The sequence below is a fragment of the Neoarius graeffei genome, chromosome 21 (assembly GCF_027579695.1).
Source record: "Neoarius graeffei isolate fNeoGra1 chromosome 21, fNeoGra1.pri, whole genome shotgun sequence".
Classification (NCBI taxonomy): domain Eukaryota; kingdom Metazoa; phylum Chordata; class Actinopteri; order Siluriformes; family Ariidae; genus Neoarius; species Neoarius graeffei.
In genome coordinates this window covers 38665835-38684422 of record NC_083589.1, presented here as the reverse complement: position 1 = coordinate 38684422, position 18588 = coordinate 38665835, and positions in this window count along the sequence as shown.

Sequence of the window (18588 nt, the reverse complement as noted above, 5' to 3'; positions counted from 1 at the left end):
GGGCTTTCCATGCATTTGTCATCCTGAGAGCTCTCCTCACGCTGTCTGGGGACAGCATCAACACCTGGTCGCCGGGAGGTGGTGGGGTCTTCTGTGCCGTGGTGCTGTTGTCTGCCTCAAAGCGAGCAAAGAAGTTGTTCAACTGATTCAGCAGAGACGTGGAGTTGTCACAGGTCTGCAGCGAGGGCTTATAGTCTGTGATGGTCTGAATCTCCTGCCACAGGTTCCTGGTGTCTCTGCTGTCGTTGAAATAGTCAGCAATGTTCCTGGAATACTGCCTCTTGGCCACCCTGATGCCTCGTGACAGGTTGGCCCTAGCTGTCCTCAGGCCCACCTCGTCCCCAGCTCTGAAGGCAGCGTTCCAAGTCCTAGGAGCCTGTGGACTTCCCCTGTCAGCCATGGTTTCTGATTGGCCCGAATGGAGATGGTTCTGGTGACCGTAACATCGTCCATGCACTTCCTCATGTAGGCAGTGACAGTCTCCATGTACTCTTGGAAATCTGTGGAGTTGTTGTAGGTGGCCGCCTGTCTGAACATGCTCCAGTCAGTGGTGGAAAAACAGTCCTGGAGTGCCTCTGAGGACGCCTCTGGCCACACACATATTTGCTTTGTAGCTGGTTTGGTGACTTTAACCAGCGGCCTGTATGCTGGCATTAGCATAATGGTGGAGTGATCTGAGGCCCCAAGGTGGGGGAGGGGGAGGGCTTTGTAGGTGCCTTTATGCATGGAGTAAACATTGTCCAGAGTATTGTTTCCACGTGTGGGAAAGTTGATATGTCCATAGAGTTTTGGAAACACACTCTTGGGGTTTGCATGGTTGAAATCCCCAGCCAGGATGAGAAAAGCATCTGGGTGGGCTTTCTGCTGCTCACTGATGTGCTGATAGAGTTAATTCAGTGCTTCACTCCTGCTGTTATTGGAGCCGGGAGGGATGTATATTACTACCAGCAATATGGCTGTAAATTCCCTTGGCAGATAGAATGGCCGGCACTTAATAATTATAAACTCCACCAGTGGTGAGCAGTGTTTGCAGACAACAACAGTATGTCCTCTTTGTTTGTTCTATTGAACAGTGTAATGCTGTGATGGAATGTTGTATGAGTGTTGCATTGTGTATGGGGTGTGAATATGTCTGCATTGTTATGTGTCTTGAGGAACAGCACACAAGTAAGAATATACAGTGGTGCTTGAAAGTTTGTGAACCCTTTAGAATTTTCTATTTTTCTGCATAAATACTGTATGACCTAAAACATCAGATTTTCACACAAGTCCTAAAAGTAGATAAAGAGAACTCAGTTAAACAAATGAGACAAAATATTATATTTGGTCATTTATTTATTGAGGAAAATGATCCAATATTACATATCTGTGAGTGGCAAAAGTATGTGAACCTTGGCTTTCAGTATCTGGTGTGACCCCCTTGTGCAGCAATAACTGCAACTAAACGTTTCTGGTAACTGTTGATCAGCCCTGCACACCGGCTTGGAGGAATTTTAGCCCATTCCTCCGTACAGAACAGCTTCAACTCTGGGATGTTGGTGGGTTTCCTCACATGAACTGCTCGCTTCAGGTCCTTCCACAACATTTCGATTGGATTAAGGTCAGGACTTTGACTTGGCCATTCCAAAACATTAACTTTATTCTTCTTTAACCATTATTTGGTAGAACGACTTGTGTGCTTAGGGTCGTTGTCTTGCTGCATGACCCACCTTCTCTTGAGATTCAGTTCATGGACAGATGTCCTGACATTTTCCTTTAGAATTCACTGGTATAATTTAGAATTCATTGTTCCATCAATGATGGCAAGCTGTCCTGGCTCAGATGCAGCAAAACAGGCCCAAACCATGATACTACCACCACCATGTTTCACAGATGGGATAAGGTTCTTATGCTGGAATGCAGTGTTTTCCTTTCTCCACACATAACACTTCTCATTTAAACCAGAAAGTTCTATTTTGGTCTCATCCGTCCACAAAACATTTTTCTAATAGCCTTCTGGCTTGTCCACGTGATCTTTAGCAAACTGCAGACGAGCAGAAATGTTGTTTTTGGAGAGCAGTGACTTTCTCCTTGCAACCCTGCCATGCACATCATTATTGTTCAGTGTTCTCCTGATGGTGGACTCATGAACATTAACATTAGCCAGTGGAGAGAGGCCTTCAGTTGTTTAGAAGTTACCCCGCGGTCCTTTGTGACCTTGCTGACTATTACACGCCTTGCTCTTGGAGTGATCTTTGTTGGTTGACCACTCCTGGGGAGAGTAACAATGGTCTTGAATTTCCTCCATTTGTACACAATCTGTCTGACTGTGGATTGGTGGAGTCCAAACTCTTTAGAGATGGTTTTGTAACCTTTTCCAGCCTGATGAGCATCAACAACGCTTTTTCTGAGGTCCTCAGAAATCTCCTTTGTTCATGCTATGATACACTTCCACAAACATGTGCTGTGATGATCAGACTTTGATAGATCCCTGTTCTTTAAATAAAACAGGGTGCCCACTCACACCTGATTGTCATCCCATTGATTGAAAACACCTGACTCTAATTTCACCTTCAAATTAACTGCTAATCCTAGAGGTTCACATACTTTTGCCACTTACAGATATGTAATATTGGATCATTTTCCTCAATAAATAAATGACCAAGTATAATATTTTTGTCTCATTTGTTTAACTGGGTTCTCTTTATCTACTTTTAGGACTTGTGCGAAAATCTGATGATGTTTTAGGTCATATTTATGCAGAAATATAGAAAATTCTAAAGGGTTCACAAACTTTCAAGCACCACTGTAATTGTACCTTCTGTCAACATGAAAATAAAAAGCTTTGATTTTGACTTTGACTGTATATGCTACAATATGAAATGCTTAATGAAGACGGATATTTAATGTTGTTTTGTTGACTGTTTTGTTGACTTCGATAGAAACCATACTTTGTCAGCCCCATGCCATTATTTTAAAGAGCATGCTTGTGAGCCAACAAGCAGGCTTTTTTTTTTTTTTTTTACAGTTTTCATGTTAGGCGGCACGGTGGTGTACTGGTTAGCGCTGTCGCCTCACAGCAAGAAGGTCCTGGGTTCGAGCCCCGGGGCCGGCGAGGGCCTTTCTGTGTGGAGTTTGCATGTTCTCCCCGTGTCCGCGTGGGTTTCCTCCGGGTGCTCCGGTTTCCCCCACAGTCCAAAGACATGCATGTTAACTGGTGACTCTAAATTGACCGTAGGTGTGAATGGTTGTCTGTGTCTATGTGTCAGCCCTGTGATGACCTGGCGACTTGTCCAGGGTGTACCCCGCCTTTCGCCTGTAGTCAGCTGGGATAGGCTCCAGCTTGCCTGCGACCCTGTAGAAGGATAAAGCGGCTAGAGATAATGAGATGAGATGAGTTTTCATGTCGTGTTATTTTCACAAAAGTAGGTACAGAAAAAGACATTCTTCATGTAATCCTTGCATTCCTCCTGAAAAACCCAGTTTGGCCTGACTAGATAAAAGCCAAATCACAGGCCAAGCTTGTCAAACTAGTAGGTCATGTTTCCCAGCTGGTAAATCATTTTCCAGCTTCCTCATTACTTGATCAAACTGATTAATAAATACTTGATATTTCCTCGTTGACTTACAGTTGTATTCTTGTCTTTAAATAGCATGTCTAGGTTGTACCGTACCATTACCAAAAGTAACACAGACACTGTTTCCTTTCTACCAGCCATTAAAAATAGTCTACCAGTTCAACAAGCTCAACCTGTGTTTAGGAAACTGGTAGCTGGTCAGACTAATCTGGATTTTTTTTAGCAGAGAGCCACCCCCCTGTTCTTGGCCTTGACAGCAAAAGAATGGTTCAGTATTCATGTAAAATTCTTATCACAATGTGAAAACAAATTGTCAAGAATCACAGTCACTCTCTGTTTGCCTTTATTTAATATCAAATTAGCTTAACAGTCCTAATAATATTCAGTGTGAGTAAGTAAGACTGAGTAACACACTGCCCAGTGGCTGGCCTTTTACTCTTTACTATTCTCAACTGGCCTAGGAATTCCAGTTCAACCACTGTAGTTACAGTAACTGATGTAGTAAATGAATGAGACAGTGCATATTTTTCAGTATGATGCACTCAGTGTAGCTACTTCTGTGATTTTTTTCATAATTATTATAATTCTCACACAGCAGCAATAACTACTAAATTAACGAATAATATGTGCTGCTAACATGGTTTGAGGACCTTGTGTCTGGTGAATCATATTTGTACACTTGGGTTAGCGATCCAAAATTTCCTAGTGAGCCAAAATACATTTAAAGTAAATAGTATTAATAAACTACATTTTTAACGTCTGGACTGTACATTGTTCTTCAAAACCCCTGGGTTTTCCCAGCTGATTTTGTGCATGTGCTCTCCAAATTTACTCAATACTCAGTTGAAATCCCTTGATTTTGGGGGCTTATGCTCTCTTCTGGATATAACATATAAGCTAGTCTGTCCTTATGCAAATTTAATAGCATCAAGGAATAGTCCTAATTTTTGGAACAATAATTAGCTATAAATAAGTTGCTCCAATACAACCCCACTTCCAAAGAAGTTGGGATGCTGTGTCAAACATAAATAAAACCAGAATGTGAAGATTTGCAAATCACGGAAACCCTATATTTCGTTGAAAATAGTACAAGGATAACATATCAATTGTCGAAACTGAGAAATTTTATAGTTTTTTGAAAAATATATGCCCATTTTGAATTTGATATCAGCAACACGTTTCAGAAAAGTTGGGACAAGGGCAACAAAAGACTGAAAAAATTGTGTAATACTAAAAAAAAAACCCCAAACTAATTTGGTTAATTGGCAACAGGTCAGTAACATGACTGGGTATAAAAAGAGCATCCCAGAGAGGTGGAGTCTCTCAGGAGTAAAGATGGGGATGGGTTCACTGCTCTATGAAAGACTGTGTGGGCAAACAGTGCAAGAATTTAAGAATAACATTCCTTAATGTAAAATTGCAAAGAATTTGTGGATCACATCATCATAATATCATTAAAAGACTCAGAGAATCTGGAGAAATCCCTGTATGCATGAGACCAGGCTAAAAACAGACAATGGATGCCTGTGATCTTCAGGTCCTCAGGCGACACTGCATTAAAAGCAGACACGTGTCTGTAGTGGAAATCACTGTATGGGCTCAGGAACACTTCAGAAAACAATAGTCTGTGAAAACAGTTAATTACTGCATCCACAAATGCAAATTTAAACCAGATATAAACAATATCCAGAAACACTGCCACCTTCTTTGGACCCAAGCTCTTTTACGATGGACTGAGGCGAAATGGATAATTGTCTGGATTTTGAAAAAGGTCTGATGAATCAAAAGTAGAAATTCTTTTTAGAAATCATGGACACCACATGCTCCAGGCTAAAGAGGAGAGGGACCATCCGGCTTGTTATCAGTGCACAGTTCAAAAACCAGCATCTGTGATCATATGAGGGTGCATTAGTGGAAATGACATGGGTAGCTTGTACATCTGGGAAGGCATCATTAATGCTGAATGATATATGCACGTTTCAGAGTAATATGCTGCCATCCAGACAAAATCTTTTTCAGGGAAGGTCTTCCTTCTTTCAGCAAGACAATGCCAAACTACTTTCTGCACATATTAAAACTGCATGGCTCCATAGTAAAAGAGTCCAGGTGCTAAACTGGCCTGTCTTCAGTCCAGACCTGTCTCCCATTTAAAACATTTGGCACATTATGAAGCGCAAAATACAACAAAGGAGACCCCGAACTGTTAAACAACTGAAATTATATATCAGGCAAGAATGGGACAACATTTCTCTTTCAGAACTACAGTAATTGGTCTCCTCAGTTCCCAAATGTTTACAGAGTGTTGTTAAAAGTAGAGGTGATGCAACACAGTGGTAAACATGCCCCTGTCCCAACTTTTTTGAAATGTGTTGCTAACATCAAATTCAGAATGAGCATATATTTTTCAAAAAACAATAAAATTTCTCAGTTTCAACATTTGATCTTTGTACTATTTTCAATTAAATATAGAGTTTCCATGATTTGCAAATGATCGCATTCTGTCTTTATTTACAGTTTACACAGCGCCCCAACATTTTTCGAATTGGGGTTGTACTTAGCAATCAATGAAACAGTTATAGATCATAATCCCTGCCTTGCTTGAAGGTATGCATTCCAATTGGTAAGAGATTTACTTTACATATGTAGCAACACAAGGGGCGGCACGGTGGTGTAGTGGTTAGCGCTGTCGCCTCACAGCAAGAAGGTCTGGGTTCGAGCCCCGTGGCCGGCGAGGGCCTTTCTGTGCGGAGTTTGCATGTTCTCTGCCCGGGTTTCCTCCGGGTGCTCCGGTTTCCCCCCAAAGACATGCAGGTTAGGTTAACTGGTGACTCTAAATTGACCATAGGTGTGTATGTGAGTGTGAATGGTTGTCTTTGTCTATGTGTCAGCCCTGTGATGACCTGGCGACTTGTCCAGGGTGTACTCCGCCTTTTGCCCGTAGTCAGCTGGGATAGGCTCCAGCTTGCCTGCGACCCTGTAGAACAGGATAAAGCGGCTAGAGATAATGAGATGAGATGAGATGTAGCAACACAACCCAAACAGCTAATTATGCAGTTAATTAATATAGTCAGTGACACAGAATGACACAATATAAGGCAAAAAACAACAAAACCAACCAGCCAAAAAAACAGGAGTTTAATGTGTTACAGTGGTGCTTGAAAGTTTGTGAACCCTTTAGAATTTTCTATATTTTTGCATAAATATGACTGAAAACATCATCAGATTTTCACACAAGTCCTAAAAGTAGATAAAGAGAACCCAGTTAAACAATTCAGACAAAAATATTATATTTGGTCATTTATTTATTGAGGAAAATGATCCAATATTACATATCTGTGAGTGGCAAAAGTATGTGAACCTTTGCTTTCAGTATCTGGTGTGACCCCCTTGTGCAGCAATAACTGCAACTAAACATTTCCGGTAACTGTTGATCAGTCCTGCACACTGGCTTGGAGGAATTTTAGCCCATTCCTCCATACAGAACAGCTTCAACTCTGGGATGTTGGTGGGTTTCCTCACATGAACTGCTCGCTTCAGGTCCTTCCACAACATTTCGATTGGATTAAGGTCAGGACTTTGACTTGGCCATTCCAAAACATTCACTTTATTCTTCTTTAACCATTATTTGGTAGAACGACTTGTGTGCTTAGGGTTGTTGTCTTGCTGCATGACCCACCTTCTCTTGAGATTCAGTTCATGGACAGATGTCTTGACATTTTCCTTTAGAATTCACTGGTATAATTCAGAATTCATTGTTCCATCAATGATGCCAAGCCGTCCTGGCTCAGATACAGCAAAACAGGCTCAAACCATGATACTACCACCACCATGTTTCACAGATGGGATAAGTTTCTTATGCTGGAATGCAGTGTTTTCCTTTCTCCAAACATAACGCTTCTCATTTAAACCAAAAAGTTCTATTTTGGTCTCATCCGTCCACAAAACATTTTTCCAATAGCCTTCTGGCTTGTCCACGTGATCTTTAGCAAACTGCAGATGAGCAGCAATGTTCTTTTTGGAGAGCAGTGGCTTTCTCCTTACAACCCTGCCATGCACATCATTGTTGTTCAGTGTTCTCCTGATGGTAGACTCATGAACATTAACATTAGCCAATGTGAGAGAAGCCTTCAGTTGCTTAGAAGTTACTCTGGGTTCCTTTGTGACCTCGCCGACTATTACACGCCTTGCTCTTGGAGTGATCTTTGTTGGTCGACCACTCCTGGGGAGGGTAACAATGGTCTTCAATTTCCTCCATTTGTACACAATCTGTCTGACTGTGGATTGGTGGAGTCCAAACTCTTTAGAGATGGTTTTGTAATCTTTTCCAGCCTGATGAGCATCAACAACGCTTTTTCTGAGGTCCTCAGAAATCTCCTTTGTTTGTGCCATGATACACTTCCACAAACATGTGCTGTGAAGATCAGACTTTGATCGATCCCTGTTCTTTAAATAAAACAGGGTGCCCACTCACACCTGATTGTCATCCCATTGATTGAAAACACCTGACTCTAATTTCACCTTCAAATTAACTGCTAATCCTAGAGGTTCACATACTTTTGCCACTCACAGATATGTAATATTGGATCATTTTCCTCAATAAATAAACGACCAAGTATAATATTTTTGTCTGATTTGTTTAACTGGGTTCTCTTTATCTACTTTTAGGACTTGTGTGAAAATCTGATGATGTTTTAGGTCATATTTATGCAGAAATATGGAAAATTCTAAAGGGTTCACAAACTTTCAAGCACAACTGTATGTTTATTTGGTTTGATTTATTTTGGAACAAGTCAGCAATATTTTAATATATCACATCCAGTAGGTGGAGTCCTTTACCAGTGATCAGCAAATATTTATGTTTCACCAGTCTAACTAAAGCTTCTGATTACATCCCAAAATGATACTGTAAGCAATGGAAAATTTGAAAAAAGACAGTCAAAGTGTACAATGTATGATACAACAAATGTAAATACAGGGTAAGGATAAAAGCCACTGCATCATTGTGCTGCCCCAATCAGACCATCTCATCTCATCTCATTATCTCTAGCCGCTTTATCCTTCTACAGGGTCGCAGGCAAGCTGGAGCCTATCCCAGCTGACTACGGGCGAAAGGCGGGGTACACCCTGGACAAGTCGCCAGGTCATCACAGGGCTGACACATAGACACAGACAACCATTCACACTCACATTCACACCTACGGTCAATTTAGAGTCACCAGTTAACCTAACCTGCATGTCTTTGGACTGTGGGGGAAACTGGAGCACCCAGAGGAAACCCACACAGACACGGGGAGAACATGCAAACTCCACACAGAAAGGCCCTCGCCGGCCCCGGGGCTCGAACCCAGGAACTTCTTGCTGTGAGGCGACAGCGCTAACCACTACACCACCGTGCCGCCCCAATCAGACCATATTTTAAGATAAATTTATACTTACATTTGACTATTTTCTCCACTGCAGAACAATACTGAAGTCATTGACACTATGAAATAACAGATGGAACATATATGGAATTATGTGGTAAACAAAAAAGTGTTAAACAATGTGTTTCATATTTTAGATTCTTCTTGATGATGCTTTGTATACTACTGTCATTATCTTTACACTATTTTCTTAAGTGGTTTTGTCAAAGTGGCACAATGGAGCACTAATTACATTAATTTGGCTTTTTCCTAGTAGCTGCGGGAATATTGGGAAAAAAAGGTCCCTTGGTAAATAAAATCCAGTGACTCAGTTAGATTTTGGATGCTGTATGGAAATCTCATCGACACAGCCTAAAAGTGTGCACCCACTCTGTACATTTCCTGGGAAAACTAACCTTCCTCAGTATTTCTCTGTTTCACCCAGTGCTAGACATGACTCATCATTACACAAGTTATTTACAGTAAAGGAATTAATTTTCTTCTTCTTCTTCTTCTTGTTTTTGCAACTTTTTACAAGCAGTGAACATTACTCAGATATATACCAATTTATCATCTATTTCTACACTGAATTAGTAGTTTATTAGTTACTAAACAGCAAAGCATTAAGACTGGCAATAATCTATATATGGTCAATGTGGAAGTTTACAGAACAACCCAAGTGGCTTATTTCTGCTGAAACCAAACACTGTAAAGTTAATGGTGGCAGTGCTTAGTCATGCATGTCATGCTGAAGTTTCAGAATCACATCACTGTTTAGAAACCAAAGTATTCCACTGTACTGTACTGTACTGTAATTCAATATTATATTGGTTACACCCATTGACATCTTTGTCTAAAATGCTCATGAGTACATAAAACAGGATAGGTCATAAATTCCTGTCATCTCTACATCTTTTGATAGTTTATATTTCATAACCTTTCTGCTTAATTGAGAAATGTTTAATGATTGCGTCAGCATTCACTGAGACTATGTTTAATGACATTTTGCACTGAGTCTCTGTGACCTTTGATTTTAAAAAAGGGATCTAAAGAAAACATTATTTGAGGAACAGAGACGCATTTCCTTTTTCCAGTCCAATGTTCCTAATTTATGAGTGACCTTTGCACTTTAAATGAATTTTCAGTACATACTGAGTCATACAGGGTGAGAAAATATTTACTGTATGTGCATATAGTTTGCATTTCTTTCCTGCACTGAATTATCCAGACAACTCAGTTGATAAATAACAAGCAAAAGTGCCAGTTTTATACAAAATTATCCAAATGATCAATCAACTGATCAATTTAATGACCGATTATTCAAGCACTGAGCAATAAAAATGTGTGTGTGTGTTTTTTTTTCAGTAATAAGGAGGCTAATATACTATATAACGTCTCAAATGTTATGTTTGTGCTGGTTAATATTAGAAAACAAGGCAACAATCTATAGAACCTCATGGCTCTAGGGTACTCGGTTCAATCCTGAGCTTGGGTTACTGTGTATATGTAGTTTCACAATTTCTCCTCACGTCTGCATGGGTTTCTTCCAGGATCTCAGGTTTCTTCCCATCTCCCAAAAACATGCTGGTAGGTGGATTGCCTACTCTAAATGGCCCTTATGAGTGAATGAATGTGTATGTGTACATGGGGTTCTGTGATGGATTGGCACCTCATCCTTACTCCCAGTATTCCTGGAATAGGCTCTGGATCCACCACAACTGTGATTAGGATAAAGTGTTTACTGAAGATAAATGAATGAATGAATGCAACAAATTCTAGATACTGTTCACGTTACATTTGTATTAAAGTATCAGCTATTAATATTTCTAATAACTAGCATTAGATCTTGTCACTGATCAGAAAACAGGTGAAAACCGTCTCAACATATAGTTTTTAAAAAAATATTTTATTAGAATATTTATGTATTATATTATAATAGTGCGGCACGGTGGTGTAGTGGTTAGAGCTGTCGCCTCACAGCAAGAAGGTCCGGGTTCGAGCCCCGTGGACGGCGAGGGCCTTTCTGTGCGGAGTTTGCATGTTGTCCGCGTGGGTTTCCTCCGGGTGCTCCGGTTTCCCCCACAGTCCAAAGACATGCAGGTTAGGTTAACTGGTGACTCTAAATTGACCGTAGGTGTGAATGTGAGTGTGAATGGTTGTCTGTGTCTATGTGTCAGCCCTGTGATGACCTGGCGACTTGTCCAGGGTGTACCCCGCCTTTCGCCCGTAGTCAGCTGGGATAGGCTCCAGCTTGCCTGCGACCCTGTAGAACAGGATAAAGCGGCTAGAGATAATGAGATGAGATATTATAATAGTTGTACATTTACATTTGTTACAATTACAAACACGAACACAAATGTACAATTACATAATTCTGTAAAAGATCTTATTAATTTCCGATTAGTACATTGTTAGCTAAAGCAGAACAGAAATTTGTACAGCAACATTAATGACTCATTTCTCTGTGGTGTATCTGTGATGCACAGTCATCTGAGTTGGATATAAGTACCGTATCAATTTCCCATAAGCTCAGAGCTACATGACTCAAACACATTAAAGAAACAATGGCAATTTGTTTTTAGATGATACACTGAAATTATTGGTGGAAAAAGTACAACCCCCCCAAAAAAAAAAAAAAAAATTGGGATGGTGTATTGAAATTGAAATTAAAACAGAAAACAATAATTTGTAGATAATCTTTCAACAGTATTGTACTCAAAACAACACAGCAGCACTAGGGTGGTCCCGAAATGTATGGGAAAATTTTTTTTACCAAAACATTCCGACCACCCTACCATTTTTTTTAACATAGGCTAAAAGAAGGCAACAAGCAAAATTTCAGAAAAATTGGTTAATATTTAGAGGTGCCACACGAGGTTGCAAATCGGGTTAAGCCATTAACATTAGTTGGTGCGTAGACTGTTGCAGAGAAGATCTCAAACCCCCAAAAAGTCACAGTTCTAGAGGGAATATGCCACTTCTATGAAAAAGAAGAGGCAGGAAGAGTTTATAGAATGATAGAAGGTTAACTTTCATGCACTAAGGGGTTCTTAAACAATGAGCACTGATCGTAATATGCTGATGAAGTTGTGAATGTTTTTCTTTCTATGTTTTTCAGATGGCTAGCAACAGTAATACAAGTAGTACCAGTGGTGCAAAGCACAAAACCAGAAAGGACAATTATGTTTGGTTAATTGGTCTCACTGTGAGGGAAATTTAGTGGATGAACATTCCTATTCGCTGTGTTTCTGTGTGTTGAGCTCAAGTGGCTTAATATACTGAGAAAGATGTTTTTTCCAATGTTGTAATCGCTTTTCTGTGGCCTTGGTGGTAATGAGCAGGGTGCTTGAGTTCGTCCTAACTACGCATCTTCTCATGATGTAACCACCTTTCCTTACCTCGGTGGTGATAAGCAGGGAGCTTGAGCTCTCCCTAACTCGCATCCGCCTGCACATACCAGAGCACGCCAGGTGCACGCTTTAACAAAGCTTCATAGAAAATCTTGAGCCAATCACGTGAAGACACAAGAAGTGAACGAATGCTTTCAGAGTATAATAGATAACATTCCTAAAACACAACTCAGAGTGCGCGTACTCTCGGCATCATCAGAAGTGGTGTCTTCTTCTATTCTTCTCTTTCCTTTCCTATTTTATATATCTGTTTATATGATCTACTATAATAAATAACTGAAAAGACGACTGCTAAGCATTCTGAAGTGTTTATTAGAAATTTCCATTACACCACTTCCAAGGAACTGTCTGGGAGAAAGCTTCTTTCTGCTAGGGAAGTCCTTAGTGTGTTCTTTTATCTCCACAAGATACCATAACACCGAAGGGTTTAGAAAATCACAGACAAGTAATAGCTATTGTTACTTTGAACACAGGAAGTTATATTACTGTATTGTTTGTATTAATATGAAACAGTTAATAAGCCACATTATTTTATATTGTGTCTTGAGTGAAAACTTTAATGGCTTTGTGGCACCTCTAAACATTGTTCAATCTTAACCAAATTTTGCACAATAACTTCTTTTAGGCAATGTAAAAAAAAGGTAAGGTGGTCGTAACAAAATCCTAAAAAAAAAATTTGGGGACCACCCTAAGCAGCACATTATTTGATCTCATTAATTTATTGTTTTTTTTTTCAAAATAAAAACATTACAATTTTGATTCTTGTAATGTCTCGTCTCGTCTTCATCCGTTTATCCAGGGCCGGGGCGCGGAGGCAGCAGTCTGAGCATGGAAGCCCGAACTTCCCTTTCCCCAGATTCTTGTAACATGTTTCAAAAAGAGAGAGGGGTTAGTACAATGAGTTGGGACAGACACAAAAACAGTCTGTCTTTTTTAAATATTTTGTTTAAATTAGAGCTTATTTAAACAATTGGTAAAGAGGTCTTCAGTCATCACTGGAAGACAGCCTGTGGCTCAGAAGTTTATTTCATCATCTGGGGGACATGATAGAGAACAGTCTTGGTGTAGGTCTTCCTTGTATCTTGAGGAACTTGTGAGTCGAGTTAAAACATGATAGAGGTTGTAAAAAGTGTTTTGCAGAGGAAGACTGATAAGCATCTTCAGATAGGTGGTAGCTGGTACTTTTGGCTTTGCCAGTAAGCATCAGTGATTTAAATCTCATGTGGGTATCTCATGCTGTCCATGATTATTGTCCCCACTTGTAAAGATTAGTAAAAAGGGTTAGAAAAAAAAAATCCACTTTTTGGTGAAGAAGATTCATCTTGCATTGAAAAAATGAGAAAATCCAACCTTTAACTGAAATAAATTTGTTCAGAGACACAGATCCCTCATCAAGAAATACTTATTTTAAGATGATGTGACAGAAATCCTGGTAATATGACGCTTGCTGTGTTTTATCAAATAGTTTCTCTTTGTTAAAAATATATTATTATACAGTAATACTGATTTGCCCGTACAAATGCTTGCATATGTCAGTCCATCTTTAATACAGCTGAGTGCAAAGGTTTGCAATCCCCTATGATGTCTGGATGAATAAAAGGAAAATGCAACAGGTTATCTTTACACTTTACTGTAACTTCAAAAATGAAATGTAGGTGTATCCCAAAAGGCAAATAACTTGCAAAGCTTTTGCTTCCTTATTTTCTCCTAAGGCATGCAAACTTTAGCACTCAGCTGTACAGCTAACTAACCTCAGCAGCAGTTTCAGTGGCTGTATCACTTCCTTGTGCACCTGCATTAAATAATGTAAAGAAACTCAACTTCAATTAATTTGAACAGTTATAATGCAGGACAAAGATAATGGACAACAGTACAGAGGAATAATAATTGGTACCAGCCAACATATTATGTCTGCTTAGAGCTTCTTCCAATCTGTTTAAATTCCTTCCCACACACCCTCATCTCATTTCTAACTCTTATTTGTGTGTATTCTCATGGGTTGTGCAACAAAGATGTTGAATGAGATATAGATCTGCAAATGAAGAGTTTGGTTCCAAAACGCTATATACGGTATCCAATTCCATTGTTTTGAGAAAAATCACTTTTTCTGATTACGGGAAGTGATAAAAGGAAAACCACTGTATCCTGTTTTAAAATGTATTGACTAACTCCTTAATGATAATAAACTTCAAAAATGAAATCCAGGACTAATTAACATCTTTTAACTGAACCATTCCCATTATCTCTAGCCTCTTTATCCTTCTACAGGGTTGCAGGCAAGCTGGAGCCTATCCCAGCTGACTACAGGCGAAAGGCGGGGTACACCCTGGACAAGTTGCCAGGTCATCACAGGGCTGACACATAGACACAGACAACCATTCACACTCACGGTCAATTTAGAGTCACCAGTTAACCTACATGTCTTTGGACTATGGAGGAAACCGGAGCACCCGGAGGAAACCCATGGGGAGAACATGCAAACTCCACACAGAAAGGCCCTCGCCGGCCACGGGGATCGAACTCGGACCTTCTTGCTGTGATGCGACAGTGCTAACCACTACACCACCGTGCCACCCTTAACTGAACCAAGTAATAATTTTTTTGTCAAGTTGCTACATATCCACGCCACGGCATTCTCCCCCAAAATGCTACATATCCCTTTCTATTTAAAGTGCATTTAACCATGTTCTTTCATGACAGATTATTTTATTTTATAGATTACTTTATTTTTTTAGATTATTTTATTGAAATTATTCATAATTCAGCATGAAATTATCCAATAAATGTGAGAAGTAACAAAGCGATTTCCTACTTCATTGGCACAGCCATCTTAGAAGACTTCACGCAAAAAAAAAAGGCAAATCCAAGCAACACAACGCCACAGATTACACCAAAAACATATCATAGATTTTTTTTCATCTATTTGTTTTAGGATGTACATTCCAAATCACTGCACTGAGTTTGTTGAAATAGTATGGCACTATTGGTATGCATATGGTACACTCTAGAAAATACTAATATTTCTCCTCTCAGCAGAACTGTTTCAAACTTGACTAATAATACTAAACTTGACTGATGAGATGCTAGGTGGCATGGTGGTGTAGTGGTTAGCACTGTCACCTCACAGCAAGAGGGTTTTGGGTTCAAGCCCAGTGGCTGACAGGGCCCTTTCTGTGTGGAGTTTGCATCTTCTCCTCATGTCTGTGTTGGTTTCCTCCAGGTGCCCTGGTTTCCCCCAAAGACATGCAATTACAATTTTTTTCAATTGCTTACACACAAAACCTTTATATATTACACTATTTCTAAACTCTGTCACTCAAACTTCACAACTCCACCTCAAATCAGCAAAACCATAAACTAATTCTCAGCCTTGACACAGTTTTCAATTTAGCTATTCACTTTCTGCAAATCAATACACACAATTCTCTACCTAACAGACGAAAATCTACAACCCTGATTCCCAAAAAGTTGGGACAAAGTACAAATTGTACAACCCCAATTCCAAAAAAGTTGGGACAAAGTACAAATTATAAATAAAAATGGAATGCAATAATTTACAAATCTCAAAAACTGATATTGTATTCACAATAGAACATAGACAACATATCAAATGTCGAAAGTGAGACATTTTGAAATTTCATGCCAAATATTGGCTCATTTGAAATTTCATGACAGCAACACATCTCAAAAAAGTTGGGACGGGGCAATAAGAGGCTGGAAAAGTTAAAGGTACAAAAAAGGAACAGCTGGAGGACCAAATTGCAATTCATTAGGTCAGTTGGCAATAGGTCATTAACATGACTGGGTATAAAAAGAGCATCTTGGAGTGGCAGCGGCTCTCAGAAGTAAAGATGGGAAGAGGATCACCAATCCCCCTAATTCTGCGCCGACAAATAGTGGAGCAATATCAGAAAGGAGTTTGACAGTGTAAAATTGCAAAGAGTTTGAACATATCATCATCTACAGTGCATAATATCATCAAAAGATTCAGAGAATCTGGAAGAATCTCTGTGCGTAAGGGTCAAGGCTGGAAAACCATACTGGGTGCCCGTGATCTTCGGGCCCTTAGACGGCACTGCATCACATACAGGCATGCTTCTGTATTGGAAATCACAAAATGGGCTCAGGAATATTTCCAGAGAACATTGTCTGTGAACACAATTCACCGTGCCATCCGCCGTTGCCAGCTAAAACTCTATAGTTCAAAGAAGAAGCCGTATCTAAACATGATCCAGAAGCGCAGACGTCTTCTCTGGGCCAAGGCTCATTTAAAATGGACTGTGGCAAAGTGGAAAACTGTTCTGTGGTCAGACGAATCAAAATTTGAAGTTCTTTATGGAAATCAGGGACGCCGTGTCATTCGGACTAAAGAGGAGAAGGACGACCCGAGTTGTTATCAGCGCTCAGTTCAGAAGCCTGCATCTCTGATGGTATGGAGTTGCATTAGTGCGTGTGGCATGGGCAGCTTACACATCTGGACAGACCCCATCAATGCTGAAAGGTATATCCAGGTTCTAGAGCAACATATGCTCCCGTCCAGACGACGTCTCTTTCAGGGAAGACCTTGCATTTTCCAACATGACAATGCCAAACCACATACTGCATCAATTACAGCATCATGGCTGTGTAGAAGAAGGGTCCAGGTACTGAACTGGCCAGCCTGCAGTCCAGATCTTTCACCCATAGAAAACATTTGGCGCATCATAAAACGGAAGATACGACAAAAAAGACCTAAGACAGTTGAGCAACTAGAATCCTACATTAGACAAGAATGGGTTAACATTCCTATCCCTAAATTTGAGCAACTTGTCTCCTCAGTCCCCAGACGTTTACAGACTGTTGTAAAGAGAAAAGGGGATGTCTCACAGTGATAAACATGGCCTTGTCCCAACTTTTTTGAGATGTGTTGTTGTCATGAAATTTAAAATCACCTAATTTTTCTCTTTAAATGATACATTTTCTCAGTTTAAACATTTGATATGTCATCTATGTTCTATTCTGAATAAAATATGGAATTTTGAAACTTCCACATCATTGCATTCCGTTTTTATTTACAATTTGTACTTTGTCCCAACTTTTTTGGAATCGGGGTTGTAAATAAAAATGGAATGTAATGGATATACCTGGATATACCTTTCAGCATTGATGGTGTCTTTCCAGATGTGTAAGCTGCCCATGCCACACGCACTAATGCAACTCCATACCATCAGAGATGCAGGCTTCTGAACTGAGCGCTGATAACAACTTGGGTCGTCCTTCTCCTCTTTAGTCCGAATGACACGGCGTCCCTGATTTCCATAAAGAACTTCAAATTTTGATTCGTCTGACCACAGAACAGTTTTCCACTTTGCCACAGTCCATTTTAAATGAGCCTTGGCCCAGAGAAGACGTCTGTGCTTCTGGATCATGTTTAGATACGGCTTCTTCTTTGAACTATAGAGTTTTAGCTGGCAACGGCGGATGGCACGGTGAATTGTGTTCACAGATAATGTTCTCTGGAAATATTCCTGAGCCCATTTTGTGATTTCCAATACAGAAGCATACCTGTATGTGATGCAGTGCCGTCTAAGGGCCCGAAGATCACGGGCACCCAGTATGGTTTTCCGGCCTTGACCCTTACGCACAGAGATTCTTCCAGGTTCTCTGAATCTTTTGATGATATTATGCACTGTAGATGATGATATGTTCAAACTCTTTGCAATTTTACACTGTCGAACTCCTTTCTGATATTGCTCCACTATTTGTCGGCGCAGAATTAGGGGGATTGATGATCCTCTTCCCATCTTTACTCCTGAGAGCCGCTGCCACTCCAAGATGCTCTTTTTATACCCAGTCATGTTAATGACCTATTGCCAATTGACCTAATGAGTTGCAATTTGGTCCTCCAGCTGTTCCTTTTTTGTACCTTTAACTTTTCCAGCCTCTTATTGCTCCTGTCCCAACTTTTTTGAGATGTGTTGCTGTCATGAAATTTCAAATGAGCCAATATTTGGCATGAAATTTCAAAATGTCTCACTTTCGACATTTGATATGTTGTCTATGTTCTATTGTGAATACAATATCAGTTTTTGAGATTTGTAAATTATTGTATTCCATTTTTATTTACAATTTGTACTTTGTCCCAACTTTTTTGGAATCGGGGTTGTAACAGGAAGTAACTTGATTTCCTATTTCAAACACAACCAATCAAAATGCCAAACTTATTCATCAGTGCCTCAG